General features: G+C 59.9%; 1 non-coding gene across 1 annotated transcript; it reads left to right on the forward strand.

Moving 5' to 3' along the window:
- The first annotated feature begins 16921 nt into the window (after nucleotides 1-16921).
- Nucleotides 16922-17028, forward strand: LOC113609019 (U6 spliceosomal RNA). The gene has a single exon (XR_003428481.1). It is a non-coding gene; the product is annotated as a U6 spliceosomal RNA (small nuclear RNA).
- Nucleotides 17029-17892: the final 864 nt, after the last annotated feature.

The raw sequence follows: 17892 nt of genomic DNA on the forward strand, positions 1-17892 counted from the left end.
CATCCCTCCCAGCATCACTGTGACCTCGGCCAAGTTCTTGCCACTCTCTTGGCCTCAGTTTCCCCATCAGGAGAATGGAAGGGTGATGGGCACAGAGTAGGTGCTGATGGGCACAGAGTAGGTGCTGAGGACATGTGTGTTCATCCTGCGGCCTCTCCCCACTGTAAGACCTAGGTGTCCGAAATGAGGGTCCCCTCAGCCCACAGTCTTTCCCTGGGCCAACCATGACCGCACAAGTCCATGGTCTGCTCTGGCTTCCTCCTAGCCTGAGGGGTTTCTCAAGGACCAGGCTGAGGCTGAGGCCCCTCCGGGACCCCAGCCTCACTCAGGTCGGGCCAGCACCCTCTCCCCCGACAATGCTAAGGTTCTAACCCGCATGGGGCCAGTGTTCCTGGAGTTGACACACCCACCGAAGCAGGGGAATGATCCATTCATGGGCCATGCAAATACTGAGCACAGATAGTGTGCCAAGCTTGGTGCTGGACACTGGCGCACATTGGTGACTGTGACCTGTCCAGTCCCCATCCTCCAAGGCAAGATGAGCCATCAAAGGCTTCCCCCCCAGGGCATCCCCCCAGGGCTTCCCCCCCAGGGCATCCCCCCAGGGCTTTCCCCCCCCAGGGCTTCCCTGGTGGTGCAGTGGTTAAGAATCCGCCTGCCAATGCAGGGGACACAGGTTCGATCCCTGGGCCAGGAAGATCCCACATACCGCGGAGCAACTAAGCCTGTGCACCACAACTACCGAGCCTGCACTCTAAACCCCAAGAGCCGCAACTACTGAGCCCGCGTGCCACAACTACTGAAGCCCACACACCTAGAGCCCGTGCACCGCAACAAAGAGTAGCCCCCGCTCACCGCAATTAGAGAAAGCCCGTGCGCAGCAACAAATTCCTAGCACAGCCAAAAATAAACTAATTAATTAATTTTTTTAAAAGGCTCCTCCCTTTAGTCCCAAATGTGCTCTTTCCATCCATATGTTTGGCTGTCAGGTCCTCACGCCTGAGTGATTAAACCCATTGTACAGATGAGGAAAATGAGGTTTAGAAATCTCCTCCCTGGGGCCCAGTCCACCCTGGGGCTCACACCTGCCAGAAGGCCCTCCCGGCACCCACAGGCCACCGTTGTCTTCCTTGGGGAGACCCAGCTTGGGGCTGAGTCACCGGGAGGAGCAGCCCGTGGGGGCCCCACTCGGCCACAAGCTCTGCCCAGCCCCGAGGCCCGGGTGTGCCCTACAGGGCCCTGGCATGGGGACAGGCAGCCAGCAGCTGGTGCCAGGGGCCCCTCGAGGCCAGCCACAACCCGCCCCCCCCCCCTGACTGCGGCCTTTGTTCTCCTTTGGGTGCCAGCCGGGCAGGCAGGCTGGAGCCAGGGACCTGCCTCCCCACCTGGGGCTGCCTTCCCTCCCCCCAAGCCAAACCTACTGTGCGCTGCCGGAGTTAGGGACCCAGAGGAGGAGGAGGACCCCATTCCTGGTTGAGCAAACTCATGCCAAGGACAGATTCCCACCAGTGAGTGGGGCAGCTGGGGACAGAACATGGGGATGGTGGTGGAAACTTCCAGAAGACAGTAGTTGTGCAGGCCACGGTTGAGCACGGAGAGAAAGCAGTTGGACTTAGGACTTGAGGGCCACCCTGCTGACATCGTGCTTATTTGTCTCCAGAGTGGGCACCTTCTCCTGGGCTGTGAACAAGCCCACCCCCAACACTCTCCCACCCCCACCCAGCCCCTCCCTGCTTTTCTGAAGCCCGGGAGGAAGGGAGGGGCCCTTATCAGTCGAGCCAGACCCCACACACAAACCTAGGTTCAGGGTCCCGAGGGAAGCAGGGGGCGGCACTGCCTCTGGAGCTGGGGGCTTGGTAAGCCACCCCTGTGGAGGGGCCTGGCCCCGATTTGTCCACGCTCACCATGACCCCCACCCCAGACATCATCGGGGCTCATTCATTCATTCATTCATTCATTCTCCCTGGATTCTGGGAGAGAGGTCTCTGCAGGGCCTGTTGCTCGGGTCTGGGGCCAAGGGCTCTCGCTGGATACAGGGTGGGGGGCTTCTTACCCTCTGCAGAGGAGGGAGGAGGTGCTGGCCGTGGCGGGCATAAAGTGGACGATGAAGCAGCACTGCTGGCCACTCCCCAAGCCTGCCTCCCCTGGCGCTCACAGCCGTGGGCATAAGGAGGGGACCCCGTCCCTCCACCTGAGCTTGTCCTAGGGAGCCAGAGGGCCAGGAGGGCTGGGCAGGGTGGGTGCCTGGAGCCCCAGCCTCGTCCTCCCCATTGCCGGGGCACGAGGAGGGGCTCTAAACTTGCCCTTCTCTGCGGTGGGTTCCCTGGGGCAGCGACACTTGGATGTGACCAGAAAGATGAATGATATCAGTGGGTGAAGAATAGGAAGCACTGGGAGTGGGGGCACTGCACAGGTTACTTCAGGAAGCCATGAGGCTGGAGCCCAGACAATTGGAGGGAAGATGAGCGAAGGTCAGGGGCACTGGGTCTCCATGGTGGCGTCACTATGGAGCCTCGTGGGGATCTGAGCAGGAGAGAGAAGCGGTCCCAGTGGTGCCATTTGGAGGCTGCAAGTTCAAAGGGGAGGAGGAAGGATGATCTTTAGGGGAGAGAGGGGCTGGCCGTGGGGTGGTGAGCTGGGTGGGCTGGGGGTACGTTTGAGGGGTAACAGAAGGCTTGCCTGGGGTGGGGGTGAGGAGGCAGCCACCTATGGGCACTGGGTGTGAGGCCTGGGACCTCACTGCCTCAGTAGTGGTGCCCTCCTCTGAGCAGGGCCGTCTCAGGGCCAGTGACAGGGATGAATGGGGCACAGGAAGCCCGCGTCCCAGTCCCAGCCCTGCCAAGGCCCCAAGGGACAGAGCCCCAGGGGGCAGAGCCAGGGCTTGGCCACGAGGGGCTGCACGAATGAATGAATGAGCACCGCCCCAAGCTGAGCCCCAATTCTGCTCTGAGCCCCTACCCTGGATCAAACCCTGAGACCAAGCTGAGCCCCTGGCCCTGGCCCAAGCCCGACCGCACTGAGCCTCTCCCACCCGGGCCCCCCACCTGCCCCCTCCCCCTGCCCTGTGCCCATCCGCCCCGGGGGGCTGGTGCCACCTGTCGAGGGCTGCCCTTCCTCCTCCTGGCCCGGTGCCCACAGCTCCTGACTCAGGGGCCCTGGGGGCCTGTCCCACCACATTCCGGGGCGGCCTGTGTCAACACTGGGCGCCTCCCCCTGGACTGGCCCCCAGGCATTGTTCGGCCCAGTTCTGGGGCGGGGGTGGGGGTGGGCGAGGGGGGCAGGGCAGGGGACCTGCTGCTGCCCATGGCCCCACCCACAGGGTGGCCCCACTGACTTCTGCCTGCGGCGGCATGGGGGTGCTCCTAGCTACCCAGGGCACAGACACCCTTCTCCCCAGTGCCCTGCAGCTCCCCTGAGCTTCATGCGGTGGGAACCACCCATTGCTCAGATGGGCAAACTAAGGCTCTGGCCCCTGCCTAAGGCAGGCCAGCCTCCTATACCTGGTTCACCTGTCCGCCCAAGCTCCTTCACCTGTTCCCTGGTGCCTTCCAGGAACAGGGGGACATCCTGGCTGCCAGCACCTTGCCACACTAAGGGGTGTGGGTTTTACTCAAGGGTGCTGGGGAAAGCCAGGAGGGCAACGTGGTTTCCTTGGGGACACAGGAGCTGAGACTGAAAGGTTGAGGGAGGGTGATCAGGAAGAGGGCACAGCTGGGGCCAGGGCCGGGTGTGGCCTGGGGGATCAAAATTGTTCCCTGGTGTGCACTGAGGGCCCTGGAGAGCCCTGGCACCGACCCTGGTCCCGGCCACCCTGTCTGGAGCTGGGACCCCTTGCCTGCCCCCCCCCCCCCCCCCCCCCCGAGTTTCCAGGCCTTTGTCCTGGCTGTGCCCTCCTCCTGGGTCACCCTTCCTCTTGCTGTGCCTGACTCTCTCCTCCTCATCCTTCGGCCCTCAGCTTGGGTGCCACCTCCTCCAGAAAGCCTTCCCAGCCAGCAGGGCAGGCCAGGCCCCCTGCCTGTCTTATAACTCCTGTCACCATTCATCCGTCTTTTTGCCGTTTCTGTCACCCCATCACTCGCGCCAGATTAAGGGCTCCCGGGTGGCGGCCCAAGCTTCCTTGCTCACTGTCACGCCACGAGGCATGGGGCATACCAGGTGCTGTGGAGGCCTGGAGGGTGGCAGTGAGGCAGCCGAGGTCCAGCAGGGCTCCTGGTTCCTAGGGACAGGTTTGGGGCCAGACAGGTGGGTGTCCCGGGGAGGACCCGGAGCGTGAGGACTCCTCCCAGCCCCTCAGCCCTGCTCCCCAACAGGTTTGAGTTCAAGTCCCACCCCCACCCCACCCCGAGTCTTGGCTGTATGACCCTGGGCAGGGCTGGACTGGGTCATCTCCGGGCCCCAGGAACTGCTCAGTGGCACTTTCCCTGCAGGTATCATCTCACTGAATCTCACCTCAGCCCTGTGAGGCAGTGACCATACGGCGTCCGTGTTGTACATGGTAAAACTGATGCCCAGAGGAATGCAGCCACATGACCAAAGCCACCTGACCAGGCGGCGAACTCAGCAGGGCTCCATGCTCAGGACCATCTGAGGGCAGGGTCCCTGGGTAGGTGCTTACAAGGGGCAAGTCAATGGTGTCACCCATCAACATGATGCAGTTTTTCTGCCCAGCATCTCCTGCAATCTTTCCACCTGGCCCCTACTTGTCCTGTGCAGCCAGCAGGGAGCGTGTGTGGGGTGGGATCTGTTGACTCAGCTGAGCTCCCTGTGCTCCCAGGATTGGAGGAAACTCTGAAAAGGCTGGCCTCCCATCTCCCCCCACCTCCTTACCTTCTTTGGGGGTGGAAAAGGCAGAAAAGCCAGAGGTATAAAGGGACAAACATCTTCAAATGTGACTCCATAAATATGCTTCTGAGTTGTAACAAACCGACAGGTGAGGTTAGATGAGGTGGGACATCTGGGGAGAAAATATTTTCCACACGGTAAGAGAATAAGGATTTGGGTCCTTCGTATACAAAGAGTTCCTACAAATCAATAAGAAAACAACCAAACTGAAAACTGTGCAAAGAAAGGAACAATTCATTCACACATGAAGACACACAAATGGCCACTGGAGAGACAGAGAAAAAGAAGCTTAGTCACTCATGACTGAAAAAAGTGTAAACAAATACGCAAATAAGAAACCACTTTGGGCTTCCCTGGTGGCGCAGTGGTTGAGAGTCCGCCTGCCGATGCAGGGGACGCGGGTTCGTGCCCCGGTCCGGGAAGATCCCACATGCCGCGGAGTGGCTGGGCCTGTGAGCCATGGCCGCTGAGCCTGCACGTCTGGAGCCTGTGCTCCGCAACGGGAGAGGCCACAACAGTGAGAGACCCGCCCGCGTACCGCAAAACAAAACAAAACAAAACAGAAGCTCTGAATCCCTTTGAACTCCCTCCAATTCCAGCCCTAACACTCAGGAATCTAATAAAAATGAGGGTGTTCATTAGAACAAGGTTTGTGGCAGCTAATACTCAGAAACAATCCAACAACCCGTGCGGGCAACCGGGGATGCGTGAGAAAATTCCAGTGTGACTGAACAAGGAAAACCATCCTGCCTGACAGCAGAGGGAGTTTGCACACCGGTCCTGAGCCAGAAGGACATCCGAGGTGGACTGTTCAGACAAAATACAAGTTCGAGACCCATGGTGCCATTTTGAGAGTAAAGTTTTTTGCGACGCAAAAAAGTGTGTATTGAAGAAATACAGGCGGAGGAAATGCCCCAAGGGTTCCGCGGTTCCTCTGGGTGCGGGGTGGAGGGGGAACTTTCAGTTCTTACTTTATATTTATATTCAAGAGGTGGGATGAGCTGAGAGGTTGGATTGTATTTCTGTGTGAGTGTGTGTGTTCTGGTATTTTTTAACTTAAAAGAAAGTTTCATTTTCAACTCATGGCTGAAGTTGGGTCTCTGAAGAGCCATGGGATGGGGTGGGGTGGGTTTCCACTTGGGGGATCCCTGACCCCCTCGGGGACCAGGCTCACTGGGCATTCCCTGGAAGGAGCAGGCTTCCAGCTGCCCCGGGGTCCTTGGGGGGGAAAGCCAGGGAGGTGCCCCAGGGAGGCCCCCCCACAAAGGGCGACCCTGAGACTACGCCAAGTACAGGGAGCACTGAGGAGAGAGTCCAGCGTGGGGTACTTCCCTACTCGGGGCCCAAGTTCTCACCAGGTAAAGCGGACTTGTGAGCACGCCACCCACCAGGGGCGAGGCTGGGCTGCCTGGTCTCCGGGCAGGTGCTAGGGGAGCGCAGAGGGAGGGCCCCCTTCCCCGAGGGCAGGGACGGCCCCAAGCACTGCCCAGAGGAACTGGGTAATGCGGGGTGACGGAGCATCCCTTCTGAAGGTCCCTGTCTCAGTTTCCCCCTTTGCATGGAGCCTGGAGAGTGGAGGTCCTTCCTCAGACCCTCGGAACCACCCAGCTCTTGGTTTCTCTGGCTTGACCTCCCCATCACCCTGCTGTCTGGGTGAGGCCTGGCCCCTCACTGCTCCTTGGCTTCCTCCCACCCCCAGCTGGCCCCAGGCGGCCCGTGACTTCTCTGTGCCTCACTTATAAGGTCTGCAGAATGGGCACAGAGAAGAACGAGAAATTCACCCACCAGACCAACCAGCTCCGAATTCCTTCCCTGCCTGGGGCCTGGCTGTGTCAGGCTGGACAATGACACCTCCCAGCCGGGGCTGGGGTCCCGGCAGGCCTCAGTGGGGGGCGATCCGGAGAAGGAGCAAACTGGGGGCAGAAGCACCGACTGTGCCCTCTGACCTGGCCTCCCTCCAGCCCCTGCAGCAACACTGGCTTCCTCTTCCCTGCTCCTTGGACACCACGCCTCATTCTGACCTCAGGGCCCTTGCACGGCTGGGCCCTTGCACGGCTGGGCCCTTGGCCGGGAGCACCTCTCTCCCTCACTCTCCAGCCTATTATGCTGGCTTTTCACCTCGCCCCTCGCCCCACCAATGCCCAGGACTGCCTGATTTGCTTGCTCAGTGCCCCCACCCCAGTTCCTGCAGGGCAGCCCCCAGGCCTGGGCCTGGCACACGGTGGGCACCCACTGGGTGGAGAGGCTGGGGAGGATGGTGGTCCCCATTTCACAGGTGACAAAACCAAGGCTCAGAGGGAGAGGCCTGAGGTCAGGCAGAGAGAGGCACTTAGAAGCCCCCGCACAGGCAAAGGCATTTCCTCCCTCTCAGGGGGCTGCGGGGTCCTGGGGCAGCTGGTGGGGCGCCTAACGGGCCTGCTTGTGTGGCAGCAGCAGCTGGGGCTCTTGGGGCCCAACCCCCACCCGGAGTGCAGGAGGGAGGGCGGGAGGGGGAGGGGGAGGGGAAGGCAGCAGCTGGTGGCTGGCCCTGCGCCAGCTTGGGGCTCTGCGGGGAGGGGCTGCACGGGGACTGTGTCTCTCTCTCTCTCTCTCTTTCGGTCTCTGTTTCTCTTTATCTCTCTCTCTGCCCGTCCCCCTCTGTCTCTCTGGGTCTCTGTTTCTTTGTCTCTGTCTCTGTCTCCCCTCTCTCGCTCTCTGCCTCCTCCGTCGGGGCTGGGGGCGGGGCTGGCCCCATTTCAGAGCATTAGAATCCCCCCTTCACTTAGACCCGCCTGCATGACTCCATGAACTGAAGGACACCCGGGCCTCTGTACCCTCACTGTGGTCTCTATCCCTCCCCAGATGGGGAGCCTGGGACACACCTCTCATGGGCTAGGGGACCCCGAGCAAGTCTCCCACCTGTAGAGTGTTTGTGGGCACCCTCTCTGGGCCAGGGCACGGGGGTGGGGGTGGGGGTGGGTCACAGCCAGCCTGGGAAGAAACAGTCACCAAGGAGCCACGTTATAGGCATCTAAACCTGTCGGGGGTCCGAGCTGGGTGGCCCGAGAGGGCCCCGGGGAGAGGATACAGAGGCCAGGAGCGATCCTGGTGGGGGCCCCAGCCTATGCAAAAGCCGTGAGGCCTGGGGCCACCCTCAGCCAAGTTCCTGGGTCCCCACCCCCAGGTCTCACAGCAAGCTGAGCTGGCTGACCCTGCCCACTGTGTCCGTACCCACCCCCCCCGGCCCCCCAGGGTGTGCAAGCAGCAAGGAGGACGCTGCAGAGGCAGGGAGCTGGGTGACCCTCCCCCCCCAGGACCCTTACCACCCAGGCCACATCCCCCCACCTCTGCCAGCACCTCCCTGACAATAGAATCCATCCAGGCAGAAATATCCTCTGGGGGCTGTGGCTTAATCACCCCCTGATTTGCATTTTTGCATATTAATACAGGCAGAGCTGCTAATTTTGCCGCATTATGTTAAAGGTGCAGAAACTCTGGAACTGCTGAGGGGTGAGGAAGGGGCAGTCCTCACTGGGCAGGGGTGGGGGGGGCTGGGTCTCTGGGGACAGGATCCCTGACCCTCGGGTCACAGGGACCATGTCCCCGAGGGGTCTCCAGGTCTCTGCTCCTGAAACTGGGGCATCAACCCTGGCGGGAATGGGGATTCCGGAATTTTCTGCAGGCGGCTCCATCCTGAGCATCCCATAATGGGAAAGTTGAGAATTTAGGATCAGACTGCCTTAAAACCTGCGGATTCTCTCATAGACCCTGGATGCAGCAGTCATCCCCACTTCCTGCCTTCAGGCCAGAAGCCCCGCCCCCACCCCCACTCCCTGCAGCCCCCGTGGTGGGTGCGGTGCGCCCCACAGTTGGCCCCAGGCTCTCTCAACCCAGGCTCAGGACGCCTTCCAGCTCCCACTTGCCCACCTCGGGTTCTTAGCACATGCAGCCCCCTCCCTCCCCGCGCCGGGTGTGCTCCTCCTTTCCCTACAAGGTCACCTCTTGAGCGGTCCTCTGAGCCACCCTGCCCAAGCATGTGTCCAGCCCTGTCACCTCCAGGTCCCCATCACGAAGCTGGGAAACCGAGGCATAGAGCGACGAGGCCGCGTGCTCGGGGTCACACAGGGTCCTCCCAAGACCGCTCCCCTCCCAGGGGCCGCGGGGGCGGGGGCTGGACCCTGGGGACTCGGGGTCCTGGGGTTCAGGCCCGAGGTGAGCACTTGGGCGCGTGCTGCCACCTGGTGGCGCCCCGAGGTGGGGCTGCCGGTTTTCCTCCGGCATCGGAGCCCTCACCCTATGGAGACCACCGCGCGCTGGGGGACCCCGGGAAGCCCCCGGGTGCGGGGATACCGAGCCGGGCCAGACTCCCCGGACCCGGGCGCTTGGACGCCAATGGGCGGGATGGAGAGGCTTCAATGGTGAGAAAAGAAATGGGGGCCCGACCCGGCTGCCCTGTCCTGACCCTGTCCAGACCCCTCCCGCCCTGCTTCTCCAAACCTTCCCGTCCCATTCTCACCCTAAGCTGACCACTTTACGCCCACGCTGACTCCCGGCCTGACCCGGTGGCGCTGGGGTCTGGGGTCTTCCGGTCTGGACCCTCCTCTGCGCTACCCGGGACAAACGCGCAGCCGGGCCCGGGCCGCGGCCATTTTCCACTAGGGGGCGCCCGCCGCCCAGAAACCCGCGGGGCGCCTGCTGTGAGCGGCCACCATCTGCGCACGAGCGTGCCCTGTGCCCGTGGGTTCTGAGTGCTGGCGGCGTTGCGACTCGCGCAGGTAAGTCCACGCGTGCCCGGGCGGGTCCTCGCACGTGCGAGTACAATGTGCTCGCGTGTACGCAGCTCTCAGCTGTGCTCACGCGCTCGGTCCTGCTTGCACGCTGGCGTGTCTACGTTGACGTGGGTGCCCACACGGGCTGCAACAGCTCGTTTGGGTATAGAGTGCTCAGCTGTGTTCACATCTGTACGTGTGCCCTGGCGTGTCCATGCACATGCACGCAATTTGTGTTTGCACCCGTGAGGCGTGTTTATGTTTTTTCATGCGTGTGCACACGTGCTGGCCATTCCCAGACGTCCACCTTTCCTTTGTGCCTTGATCTGTTCGCCTGCCCTCCGGCATGGTCACACGTGTAAGTCTCCACGTGCTGCCTGGCATATCCGCATGTCCTGGCAAACACGTGTCCACATATTCTGGCATGTTTATTGCGTGTTCGCACATGTGCACTGTGATGGGGCACTCACACATGTGCACTGTGATGGGGCACATGAACGTGTGCTCAGGCATGCTCATGTGTATATCTGTGTACACACCTGTGCTCACTCAAAGCCACAGTCCACACTTGGGCCCCCTCCTCGGAGACCCTGGTCCCAGCAGGACCCCCTCCTACCAATTCAGCTGCCTGACTACCATGAAGCCGTCCTCGTCCTCCCCGAGGTCCTGACGCCCATCCCGCTCCCTCCCTGCTCTCTCTATGGCCTACCCTCAATCTCCTCCCATCGGTGGCCACAGGCTCCATGTCACCTGCTCCAAACTCCCAGCTCCTGCCCAGGGAGCTTCTGGCCGAGTTGACATCTAGGCCTTTGCTGTGGCTTTTGGCCCAGACCTCCCCAGGACTCTGCTGGCATGTCCCCCGCTTGGCGTCACCTCTGGCCAGCACTGGCCCCCACAAGGTCCCCCACCCCATTTCTTTCCTTTGTTGCCCAGGTCTCGGTGTCGACTGTTGCCTCTCCCCCATGATGACCTGTGCTCTGTGAAGTCACCCCTCATGTCCAGCACCCCATGGGCACCTACCTGAGAAAGCTCAGAGGCCCGACTGTCTGAAGGACATGCCCAGCAGTCCCCATGATTATGGGAAATCTATGCCCGGCTCTGACAACCAGCCACAGTCCACCAGCCTCGGAGAAGTGCCACCATCAGGGAGCCTGCCTGATACCCCAGCATCCCACCCCTTCCTCTCCACTCACGCCACTCATCCTTACTGTTCCCTCTCCACCCCTCAAACTCCTATTCATCCTGTGGGGCCCTGTGCCATTGGCCCCTCTTCTAGGATGCCTCGCCTGGTCTCCTGGGCATGCACGGATGAGAGGCCACCATGGAGGCAGGCTGACCCCGGGTGGTCCAAGCCCAGTGTGCACACAGAAGGCCATCAGTGGTGCATCAAAGGTGGACTACAGGGAGGGTGAATGCCAGTTCCCGGGCCACCCCGCAGCTGTTGGTAGAGCTGACATGCTGCCCAGGAGGCTCTGATGTGCACCCCTCCCTCCGTGCCTCTGTCCTTCCCTCTGTCTGTCCATCCCCTCCCTCTATCCCTACCTCCCTCTCCTCCCTCTCTCTGTCCCTCTGTCACCCCCGGCCTGGCCACCCCCACCCAGCCCCCAGGGGCCATCTCCTTGGCAACGGTGGCCATGGGGTCAGGGGCTCCATCAGTCTCCTCTCACCCCGGCAGCCCCGACCCTGGACCTGGACAGTGACAAGGAAGTGGGGTCAGGCCTGGAGCGTGGGGTGGGGGGATGCTGCAGGGTTAGGACAGGGGTCCCTCAGCCAGGGTGGGGGTGGCAAGGTGTGGAGGGGGAGAGAGGGTCCCTGGGGGTAGGGTCAGCAGGGTCAGAGATCAAGCAAGCCCTGGGCACACAGTGACTCCAAGTCAGGTCCAGGCCTGTTCTTCCGAGCACTCACAACATGTGACCTGCTCCTCAGCCCAATTTATGGCTGACAACAAGGCCGCCTGGCCGGGCACTGGTCAGAGCTGGCCCTGGAAACCAGGGCTGTGTCCACAGCACGCCAGGCAAGTCCACATTCCAGCTCCTGAGCCGGCTGCCATCACCGCTTCTGGAAGATTCCACTGTCAGCGCTTCTAGATTATTCCACCATCACTGCTTCTAGAATATTCCATTACTGCTACTGCAGGCCACCATTACTGCTTCTAGAATATTCCCCATCACCACTTCTAGAAGATTCCACTGTCACCGCTGCTAGACTATTCCACCATCACTGCTTCTAGAATATTCTTCCATCACTGCTTCTGAAGAGTTTACCCCCAGGGGCCTTTAGGTTTTTCCCTTTCCGGGCAGGGGAAGGTCCCCAAACACACCAGGAGGAATTGGCTGTCTCCCTTCCTCAGCTGTGGGGGGCACAGCTCCACAGAGCAGGACAGAGGGGTTGGGGCCACAGGGGGCCCGGTGGCAGGTCGATGAGCCTGGCCTGTGAGGACATTGATTGCTAAGTGCGTTTGTATAGATCCTGAGACAGGTAGCCCTGGCCCGAGGGGATGGGAGGCAGGGCCATGGGAGCCTCGGGGGATCTTGGGGGGGCTGAGTGGGGACACTGTGGCTGGGGGCGCAGCAGAGCACAGAAGATACCTCAGCCTCACTTTCCCCATCGGGGAGGTGCAGATGTGGAGGCGGTTTGCAGTGGGCCTCCCGGGCCGCCTTTTCCAGAGGATGCACCTCCAGCTCAGAGAGGTCAGGCTGCTGGCCCAGGACCACACAGCCTGGGGGTGGGGGCCCGCAACGCGCTGTGCTGACGCAAAAGCCTTTCTTCACCCAGGGCCTTCCCAGCCTGCGGCAGGTACCGGGGGGCAGCTGGGGACCCCCTCCCCGCCTGCCGGGCGGGGCCGCTGGCCCTTTAAGAGCCTCGTTTTGGCGCGGCCTCGGGTTATCGATCGCAACCTTGGAAACACGATTAGATTATATGGGCTGGGAACAGCAGCCTGGCGGGGGGCCGCCCCGGGACTGCAGGCTTCTTGTAAACGGCTCCCCCGAAGGGCACTGGGGCTGGGTCTCGGGCCGGACGCTGGGGGCTTCCCGGGTGCGGGAGGCCCTGTGTTCCCGGGAGGGACGAAGGGGTGGATGACCGGTGCCCCCATCTTGTATGTTTGGAAACTGGGGCGCACAGAGGGGTGTGCCGTTGTCCAGCCACATATATTGAGCGCCTCATGTGAGGGGAGCGTGAATCCAATAGTCACTATATAGAAAAACATAATCAATTGGTATTATTACCATCAATAATAACTGCGGCTTGTGCTGTCCCGCTGTCCTGCGAAGGCTTTACATGCGGCCTCTCGCATCACTGCAACAATTGGTGTGGGTTGGGGGAGCCCATGATCGCATTTTACAGACGGAGAAACCGAGGCCTGAGCTCTCGCAAGCCCGAGGGGCTGAGCCAGAACGCGCAGCCCCCGGCTCATTCCTGGGGCGCGTCCCCGGCGGGTCACTTGGAAAGGGTCGGGAAGGGACCGGTTTGGGGGACAAGCCCTTCCACCAACCCTACCCCGCTTTGCACCTGCAAAGGCCTCTGGTTGGTGCTTGAGCGTGGCGGGCAGGACTGAAGGCAGACTCACCCCCCACTGTGGGCGGAGGAGGCGGCCAGTGGGGAGGACAGCGTGGGGAGGACTAACGGGCCTCTGCGCCTGTGCGGGGCTGGGGCGCCCCCTCCACCACCAACTTCTGAAGCTTGGGGAGAAAGCTTCACTCACCCGAGGCCTGCCCACGCGCGTGGACCGGGCCGCGCAGGCAGCGCGCAGGACCCGCCTGGCTCACACACTCCTCCGTGGGTTGGGGAGTGGGTGGGAGGGGCACACCAGAGCACATGCGGACTTCCTTGACCACCTACTGTGTGCGCATGCGGGACCCTGCTGGCCCTCACGTGAGCACACCTGCCAGGATACTCAGCGAGAGCTGATTCCTACGTCCACCCACGCTCACCCCGGAGGCTCCCTGAGGCCCACTTCCAAATGCTCCAACAGTGAACGTTTGTCGATTGGCTAAACAATAGTGCTTAGCAGTAATGGTAATAGCAATAAATTAAATCCAAAAGGCTTAGGCTGGATGTCGCCTCTTGCTTACCCTCCCAGCCTCATCATCCCGCAAACCTCTATCATCCAATCATTCCCAACATCTATTGAGTGCAGACTGTATGCTCCAGCTACCGCCTTCGTCCCCTCAACAGCCCTGCGAGGCAGGAAATATGACCCATCTGGTCTACAAAGGAGGAAACAGGGTCAGGGAGGTGGTGGGGCTTTATTGCAGAGCCCAGAAGATGAGTTCTAAACCCAGATCCATCTCTACCTGACCCTCGGGTGATCTCTGAGGAAAGGGGCTTGATCGTGTATTTCTGAGGTTCTGAATGTGGGGAAACTGAGGCCCAGAGCCAGGGAGGCAGTTTAGACAAAAGTGGGGACCAGCCAGGTTTGGGCCCAAACCACACAGTGTGACCTTGAGAGCTTCACCAGGGACGGCACACAGGGAAGCGGCCTGGCCATTGGAGGGGGGTCTGAGTAGAGGGAGGTCCTGGGAGGGGAGCACGCCCACAGGCGATCGCAGACCAGCCAGCCAGAAGGGCCCTACACACAACAGGAGCTTAATAGATGCACCGTGAAGGCCCAGAGGGGACCATGGGAGGGGCTGCCTGGGGGCTGGGCAACGGGAGGGCTGGGGAGGAGGGATCCACCCATGTCCTCCCAGAGTCTTCCCTGCACACCCCAGCACAGGGCTCCCCCAGGGGCCCGCCGTGTGCCCTTTTATAGCCCTCCATCTCTCTACATCCCTCTGTCTCTCCCTGTCCCTCTGTCTCCCTGTCTCTCTGTCTCTGTGACCCTCTGTCTCTCCCTATCTCTCTGTCTCTGTCCACCCCTCTCTCTCCATCTCTGTCTCTGGGCTCTGCTGCAGTCACATGTCTCCCCACCTCTTAGCTCTGGCTCACCCCCTCCCAGAAGCCACTGGCCATGGCCTTGCTGGGTGCCCCAGCCCTGAGCCCCCAGCCATCAAGAGCCTTGTGGGGGAGGCGGGAGAGGCTGGCCCAGGAGCTCAGGGCCGCGAAGACTTAAGAAGCTCCACGGACGCCCCCGCCCCTCCTAGAGCAGAGTCTGAGGCCACTGGGCTGTGTGGCCTTGGCAGGGCCCCTGCCCTCTCTGGACAATGTTACCCCACTGTAGACCCCCAAAGGGCTGGGTCTCCAGGCAGTTGAGAGGAGACACGCAGGGCCCCATCCCTCCCCATGGCTCAGCCCTCAGCTTTACGCAGGCTGGGAGAATCTGTTTTGGGCTCTGTCCCTGAGCCTGGGGCCCCCGAAGGGCCAGGCGCCCGTGGTGAGCGGACACTGGGTGGAGGGAGAGGAGAGAAGAAATGAACCCAGCAGTCCTTCAGATCTGACCCCCTCCCGCAGGGACCTCCCCTCACATCCTGCTAGGGAAACGGAGGCAGCAGCAGGACAAGGGTGTCAAAGGAGGGCCGATGCCCCAGATGCTGGGCGTCCGTCCCCCTTGCTGCCTCCAGGCCTGGCTTTGGAGCATCCCCACCCCATAGATCCGTCTAGATCCACCCCGAGGGGCTGCAGGCTGAGGTGAGCAGGGTGGCCCGGGCCCAGACGGGAGACAGCCTTCCAGGCAGAGGGAACAGCAGGATGCAGGAGGTTCTGTGGGCCATGGGGAGGTCTGGGGTCTTTTTCTGGAGTGCACTGGGGAGCCGCAGGAGGCATTAGAGTGATACGCGGATGAGGAAAGAGTGATGCTTTGAACCAGGCCTCCTGGCCGCTGGGAGGGAAGGGACGTTGGGGGCAGGCGGGGAGGCTGGGTCGAGGCTGCTGCAAGGACACGTGGACACCTGAGCGAGGGCAGGGATGGGGAGACGGGCCAGGTTTGCCTTCCTGCCCAGCCCCAGAGACACAGAGAGAAGCAGGGTGACCAGGGAGGGGCCCAGGGCCAGGAAGGGGTGCAGGGCAGTGGCCGTGGCCCTGCAGGTCCCTCCGAAGCAGTAATTAAGGGCTCCCGGCATCCCCGCGGCGTGATGTATGTGTGCCTTAACTAATCATTTATTAGGTCACTGATGGTTCGTCAATATTAATTCATTTATTTAAACAACTCGGCTCCGTAATGAAGATGTTGCCTGAGAGGGGACGCCAGTGGGCGGCAGGGCCAGGGTTGCAGACAAGGGGCTCAGGCCCAGGTCTGGGGGTCTCCAGGGCACCAGGAGCCAATGTCCGGGTGAAACAACCCAGCGGATCAGGGTTACACCAACACTCCTGGGCCGACGGGGAGACTGAGGCCAGAGCAGGAAGTGAGATCCCTGGAGGCCCCAGAGCAATCGGGGAGGGTGGTGAGAACTCAGACTGACCCCTCTGGACACTCCACTGCTCACCAGCCCTCTTCCTGCTGCCTTGCTTCTGGAAAGCAAACACCAGCCCAGCCAGCTGGCCACGGGCTAAAATGCTCAAGCGTGGCTTTCTCCTTACGCACGCTGTGCCCGCTGCCTGGTGCATCCTTCCCAGACTCCCTGCCTGCTGGCGGACTTAGACTTGTCAGGGGAACATTCAAGGACAAAAATCAGATCACATCCCTCCTCTGTGCAAGAGCCATCTGTGGCTCCCCAGTGCCCTGTGGAGAAAATCCAAACTCATCTGTCCCTGCTGACCTCCCTGACCCTCCCCACCCCAAGGGGCCTCCTTCACATCTCTAACACCCGTGACTCTGTCCTGGTGATTTGGTTACCTGTTTGTCCTCTGTTTTCCCTGCCAGCCTCACCTGGCTGAGGGAAGGGACCCTGTCTGTCCCAGAGTGTGGGTGACACTCAGCAAATGCCCCCCCAACAGCAGACACTTTGGGGGCCAGAGTCTTGGCCCCGTGGCCCCTGTAATTTCAGCATAGCTGCAGCTGCCTCTTCCCAGCGAGACTGAGGCCTCCTATGTGCTTCTGGAGGGACTGGAGGCGAGGGGCAATATCCCTCCATGACCTGATGGATAAGTGCCCGTCATTTGTCCTTGACAGTGACCATTCTGGGGTGTGTCCTTCGAGATCTTTCCTGGGTGGGCTCCTGGATAACCACCCTCACTCAGCCCTGGTCTTGGGCTCAGCTTTTGGGGAACCCATGACTGGAGTTTCTGAGGTCCAGGAACAGAAAATACACATCGTGAAGCTCTCCCACTTCCTTACTCCAGATTCTGCCTTTTTTTTTTTTTTTTTTTCTTTCTGGCTGCGCCATGCAGCTTATGATATCTTAGTTCCCCGACCAGGGATTGAACCCGGGCCCTAGGCAGTGAGAGCGTGAAGCCCTAACCACTGGACAGCCAGGGAAGTCCCCAGATTCTGCCATTAAAAAAAAAAAAATCTAGTGCTCGCCTCGGCAGCACATATACTAAAATTGGAACGATACAGAGAAGATTAGCATGGCCCCTGCGCAAGGATGACACGCAAATTCGTGAAGCGTTCCATATTTTTTCCTTCTCAAACTCTTCCGAAATATAGCAAAGGGAGGAACACTCCCAAACTCATTCTACGAGGCCACCATCCCCCTGATACCAAAACCAGACAAGGATGTCACAAAGAAAGAAAACTGCAGGCCAATATCACTGATGAACATAGATGCAAAAATCCTCAACAAAATACTAGCAAACAGAATCCAACAGCACATTAAAAGGATCATACACCATGATCAAGTGGGGTTTATTCCAGGAATGCAAGGATTCTTCAATATACGCAAATCAATCAATGTGATACACCATATTAACAAATTGAAGGAGAAAAACCATACGGTCATCTCAATAGATGCAGAGAAAGCTTTCGACAAAATTCAACACCCATTTATGATAAAAACCCTGCAGAAAGTAGGCATAGAGGGAACTTTCCTCAACATAATAAAGACCATATATGACAAACTCACAGCCAACATCGTCCTCAATGGTGAAAAACTGAAAGCATTTCCACTAAGATCAGGAACAAGACAAGGTTGCCCACTCTCACCACTTTTATTCAACATAGTTTTGGAAGTTTTAGCCACAGCAATCAGAGAAGAAAAGGAAATAAAAGGAATCCAGATCGGAAAAGAAGTAAAGCTGTCACTGTTTGCAGATGACATGATACTGTACATAGAGAATCCTAAAGATGCTACCAGAAAACTGCTAGAGCTAATCAATGAATTTGGTAAAGTAGCAGGATACAAAATTAATGCACAGAAATCTCTGGCATTCCTATACACTAATGATGAGAAATCTGAAAGTGAAATCGAGAAAACACTCCCATTTACCATTGCAACAAAAAGAATAAAATATCTAGGAATAAACCTACCTAAGGAGACAAAAGACC

Source organism: Aethalodelphis obliquidens, unplaced genomic scaffold, assembly GCF_003676395.1.
Source record: "Aethalodelphis obliquidens isolate GAN/ISIS:26980383/991018 unplaced genomic scaffold, ASM367639v1 scaffold53, whole genome shotgun sequence".
NCBI classification, from domain to species: Eukaryota; Metazoa; Chordata; class Mammalia; order Artiodactyla; family Delphinidae; genus Aethalodelphis; species Aethalodelphis obliquidens.